Genomic DNA, 6,194 nt, shown 5'->3' with positions numbered 1-6,194 from the left:
AGGATATGCCTTGAAGAGCTTTGCAGGTTTTTTGTTTTTTTGGTTTGCCTTTGAAGGATCCGGATCGTACAGCAGGGGTTTTCCCCGACTACAATTCATCTCCGGCTGTCTTCTCCGTGTCTGTGTGGAGGTCTGCCACAGGCCTAAACCGCCATTAGAGGGGGTTTTGCCCTCCCTTTGAGGTTGTGATCTCTCGTTTTTAAATAGGTGAGAACTTGGATTTAGATTTGAGTCTCCTCCACACACTATAGGACTCACATCCCCGCGGGGCCTCGCAGGTCATCATGCACAGGACCACGGAAACGTACATGGAAAAGAGTTGGTGGAGACCAAAGCGGAGCTCAAAGGAGATTAAACATGGACTCAGAATCAGAACCAGCGTTATTGGCCATGTGTGTGCACATACATGGAATTTGATGGTTACACGTACGCTCCCGATATACATACATGGAATTTACAAATACTAGAATGAATATAAAGAAGACATTGAACACAACAGAATAGCAACATGTATGTGTAATATAAAAAACAGTTATAAGCGTTTGTCATTAGTGAAAACAGCTCTCTGACTTGCTTTTCTATTTAATGTGATCCTGTTTAGCATTATTCGTTTTTCAGTAATGGAACACCATCGCGGCGAAGAGAGTTTGATGAAAATGTTTTCTACAGAAAAGTGAAAAGCCATTTTTGTGGCAATGCAGCTGAACAGAGATCGGAAAGAAGATTAAAAACACACACACACACACACACACACACTTATATCCAGTTTTATAGCTCAGGTTCTGAACTTTATTGGTTTGTGATGAGACATAAAGAGAAACATGGAAAGTAAAAGAGAGAATAAATACTGAGTCTTGTATCTTTATTTCAAAGGGAGGCTTTCCCTCCAGACGTCGTTGACGAGTCAGAAGCTCGGGCCGAACTTCCCGTCTCCTACACGGACCGGTCGGGAGTACCCGTCGAGTATTTTCGGGGGGTAAATACGCATCAACATAACTGTGACGGGTAGAAACAGATGAAACTGGTTTCCCCTCTTCAGGATAATGTTTTGTGAAGAGCTGACCACAAAACTCTGCAGAGCTGCTACCGTGTGGAGGGTGATGGCCATTCAGACAGAGGATAATTAGATTATATATATATTCATATATATACATGTGGTATTTAGATTCCAATTAATGTTTGATTATGTGCTGATGTATCGACCTTTTGAAATGTCTAACGTCACTAAGTCACCGCAGTGTTTAGAAAGCTACAAACACCAATCAGGGCCGCGCAGGGCCCGAGACATCCAGTCCAGTTCCGTTGTGAGCGTGCAGAAATACGACTTAAATACACTTAATGTGTTTGTGTAAGTCTTGGGGAAGCGTGAGCGGAGCAGATTAGTTAAGTGTTTGATTCACACCTTCAAAACCCCCATTGCACACACACACACACACACACACACACACACACACACACCTTTCCCTCTCCCACCATTCCTGACGTCAGTTGAAGCACTACATGTGAGACACCCCTCATTAATTTTGCATGCGCAAATTTTGACTGGCCCCTATCCTCGCTTATTAAACCTTCATAGGAGGGGGACTACTCTGAAGTTCCCCCGTGTGTGTGTGTGTGTGTGTGTGTGTGCGTGTGTGTGTGTTTCTATGAGGCCTGCATCCTGCGTTGATCGCACAGGGAGAGTGTTTCGGTCCACTAACAAAGAACCACTGTTACACACCTTACTACACTGGCCATGTGGAGAGAAGCCGTTGTCTCCACATTTCCTCACATATATATATGATGATGCATTACATGTGTGTGTGTGTATATATATATATATACACACACACACATTTAATGCATCATCATATATATATAAATTTATATATACACATATATTTATATATATATATATATATATTAATACATATATATATTTATATTTAAATATAATATATATATATATATATATATACATTCTCACAGTTGTTTGTGTATAAAATAGAAAACATGTAAACCATTTAAATAGAGTAAACATGAGTTTGAGCCTATAGGACGTGAGTGTGGTATATACATAAAGTAATACAGAATCACCATATCCTACAGAAAGTGTTTAACGACCCCTCCCCCTTTAAAAAAATATTTTGTATGTACTATTTGCTGTAAAAAACACTTACTCAACGTTGGCGTCTGTGACCATTTTTCTATCAACCACACCATCACACACACACACACATTTAAAAAACAGAACACATACGGCTATGTTAGGAGTTGAGGTCTAAATTTCAAAATAAAAGGTGATGCTGACTATTAAATTGAAAGTTAGCGAGGTAAAGTCGCTTCGTGCTTCCTGCCCAATGACACGACCCCGTGCCCTCGGCTCATAAAAAGGATGATGATGTCATGGTCTTGAAGTGATTAAAACGCCTACATCAACATTGAGCGATCGGGAATTATAAACGGCGTGTTAGGATGATGAACCAGGAGGCTGGTGGCGTAACGACATCGGTAAACACAACGCATCAGTGCTCTTGTTCTCAGGGCCAAAATCATGAACCCAATTAAAAAACAGACCATTTTGAAACTTAAACCTAAAAGTGAAAACAACTTTATTGAATTCGTGGAAAATTAAATCGGAAATAGAAAAAAAGAAAGAAAAGTGCACATTTTGCGAGCGCCACGACTTAAAATCCACAAAAAACAGCCTGAAAACGAATATATTATCAATCAATTACGTGACACGGAATACCGCCGTGTGGTTGTTGGGCCGTTGCTATGCTGTGATTGGTCTGCGTTTAGAGGGGGGCGGGACTTAGCATAAAGGGGGTCAACAATAACTCGATATTAAACAATAAACGATGGTTCAAATCGAGAGAAAGAGACTTTTTTTTTCTTCTCGTCCGGGAGCCAGCAGGGTTGGGAGAGTTGGATATTTTAAACTCTCTCTGAGGAGCTAATCTTCCATTCTTTGAGCCAAAATAACGTTTTAGGCGATGTAATTATTCAGCCCTCACGACGCCTGCGGCCTCAAACCGGCCTGCGTATACCTGGCCGGGGAGAATTTGCTCCGCTATACCAATTGGTTGTAAAAAAAAAAAATTAAAAGCAGCTCCTGAAACAACTCATTACTTTTCATAATCAACTTCAGATTTGGTTTTCATCGTGCGCTGTAGTTGTTCTTCGCTTTATGAAAACCAGGTTTCATTTACCTCTTGATTTAGCTGCTGACGCTGCTGGAATATTACAGGGTGAGAAAGGAAAATGTAGCACGCGTGCCATAAATAATCATAGCAACACATACAATGAACTGTGAACGTCTAATATGGAGAGTGATGAACAAGGTGAACACAGATCTACACCTGTAATGGTTCCCAGGTGAGTTAGGGAGACACGCTGACTTTCCTGAGTTCCATCTCTGATGAGGCCGGAGTGACACCGCCAATTATTTCATTACCGTGTTTACAGAAAAAAAAAAGTGTAACAGGGTCTCTGTGAACATATAAAATAATATATATATATATATATATATATATATATATATATATATACAGATCTGGGAGTCCCGCGCTGACCAGAGTGGACAGCTGTCATTTGAAATATAGAATAATTATGTAGTTTCCTGTAGAAATAAACAAGTTGAAGGTGAAACTTTAAGCATCTTTGAGGGGGAAAAAACAACAACTGTTGAAGTCAGTTTGAGTTCAATATAAACAGTTTTTGGGGACGTTTACCGCCAGTTTTTAAGTCAAACCTGCAGTAACTGACATTATCTTGTAGTTTATTTATTAGCCAACATATTAGCGAACACGGCAGACGAAAATAAAGTTTATATATGCATATACAACTTTGGTTTGATTTAGATGAAAATCTTTTTTAACATTTTGATATATTGCTAATTCTTCACACAATTTACGTCATTTAATTTCTCGGCAAATGAAACCAGTTAACCGGACTAACATTTTAGCAAAATCTATTAATATATTTACTTTTTTTTCTTTTCTTTACCAACATTTAATGATTTTTTTCCCAATTATTAAGAGTTTTTTAATAATAAAATTGTATACTTATGAATTAGATTTTTTTAGAATTTAATTTTTAAAATGAGCACGTAGTTTATTAAACGTTATCAATAAAGTTAGACCAAAAAAACCCCATTCTTTTATAGTCTTTCAGTTGACTACGGTTAGTCCCGTTAGCTAGGCCTTTAAACAGCTCGTAAACGCTTCACTAGTCAACCTTCCTGTCTGTTGGAAACAAAGCAATGAGAACCGCCGCGGTGGCGTACGGTGACCGGTCAGTGACCATTGGTTGTATACGTCTTCCCACAATGCATTGTAGTAACGTCCTCCACGGTGAGCAGTGACACGGCAAAATATCTGAATTTGCATCTATCTTAACCACTCGCGTCTGTACGTTGACTTTGCTCATGGGATCTACCCGCGCCAACCATTCGCAACGCACCGTAACTCACGGTTAATCCCCAAACCAATGGGCGAAGAGGTGGATTTTCTTTCCTCGGTAAAACTCTTAAATCTGGTTAGTGTGTTTAAAAAAGTCTCAAACGTGTTTTTGGAAGCCGAGTTTAAAAACCGCAGGAGGTTTCTGATGGATGCAACATTGCTGCTAAGGAGCATGAAGACGGATTGAAAGCCTCTTCCCAAAAAAGACAAACACTACTGAGAAAACACTTAACCGCCAAAGAAAGGTCCTTCCGACCGCGTCCACGGGCCTGACGGGAGACTCGTACGCGGACCCGTGAACAGAGTGAAGAACCAGCTGCTTGAAAATGTGGGATTTATTTCACGCTTTAAAATCGAAGAGTTCAGAATTTCCCCTTTTCCCGTGATAGTAAAGAGTGCTTCCAGGTTGAAGAGGACTCTCTCATCCCTGGACTCCCAGTATCTCAGGGGAGGTCGGAGATAGATCTCCATTTCTTGAGCTCATTCTCGACCATGGAGAAGTAGTTTTGACTTCCCTTGACTGTCTTTAAAAACATAAACTGCGTTTCACGGGGATCCTCGGCGCCGTTGACGGGATCTGCTCAGAGCTTTTGGAAAAAGGCTTCTTGGAAGACGAGTTGATGGCTGAGAAAATAAAGGCCAAGCGTGACTTCTACTTGCTTGGAATCTACGCACCAATCACAACAGAGAAGACGGAGTCGAAGATGAAGAGAAGAAAAGAAAATATTGTGGGGGGAGATATTACTTATTTTCACAAGTGGAGTTTTTCCTTCTGCCTCTTCGGCTTTTGCTTTGTTATCGTTGCGTCTGCCGGGATCCATAAAGTTTAATGTTGCGTCGCTGTGTAAATCCTACCTTCTGATTTACATTTGCACTTTTGCTCCCGTGACCTGTTTTGATCGCAGTTTAAAACACACACTGACTTCTTTCTACGCCGCGGAGTCGCTGAACTCATTATTCGGATGACAAACGCAGGACAAAAGGCTTCCGCCAGGGGTTTCGGGACATTTCATCCCCGTTTTTAGGTCCGGGGGTCCAAACTCTCAGGGTAAACCGCAAGTTTGTATATCAGATGGTCAAAATGTGAACTTTTTTTCTCCAACCGCAGGCTTCCTCCCGCCGAGTCGCACAAAATTAACGGCGATTTATAAACGACAGAAGCCTTTTTGTGTTGGAGGGCCATTTGGCAGAGGGCCGATGGCGGCTGTCACTCAACCTGGATTTGATCTGGGTCTCTTCACCTTCCTGCTTTCACTTTTTCTCCCTCTGTCTCTCTTTCAATTCACTTTAACTCAATTACCAAATCTTTTTATGGGCTTTGAAGCGTGATTCAGAAACACTCCAGTTGTGTGTACCTCCCCATCCACGTCCATCAGGCTCCCACCCTACCATTGTTTAAGCCCTCAAAACACACCTCTTCCCACTCTCAACCTCCGAGATGACCCACACAGCTTTCCTCTCTTTCTTTGTTACCAAATATGTTCCGTTTGTTTGTTTACTTGCTTTTTCTCTCCATTTTAGTTTTGTTCCGTTTGTCCCTGTCTCTTGTCCTCGATGTAAAGCGCCTTTGTGTACCTAGAAAAGCGCTATAATAGTTTGAATTATTATCATCATTATTATTATTTGCGTTCTTTTTCTCGTCCACACACACACACACACACACACACACACACACAGGCTCAGGTTCCCTCAGCTTTTCGGGATTCCTTCTGGGTCATTGCCCACGCGGATGTTGGTTTTATCGTCTCTATA

The sequence above is a fragment of the Pseudoliparis swirei genome, chromosome 13 (assembly GCF_029220125.1).
Source record: "Pseudoliparis swirei isolate HS2019 ecotype Mariana Trench chromosome 13, NWPU_hadal_v1, whole genome shotgun sequence".
Lineage (NCBI taxonomy): Eukaryota > Metazoa > Chordata > Actinopteri > Perciformes > Liparidae > Pseudoliparis > Pseudoliparis swirei.
The sequence above is the reverse complement of the archived record's forward strand: the minus strand, read 5'-3'. Positions refer to the sequence as shown.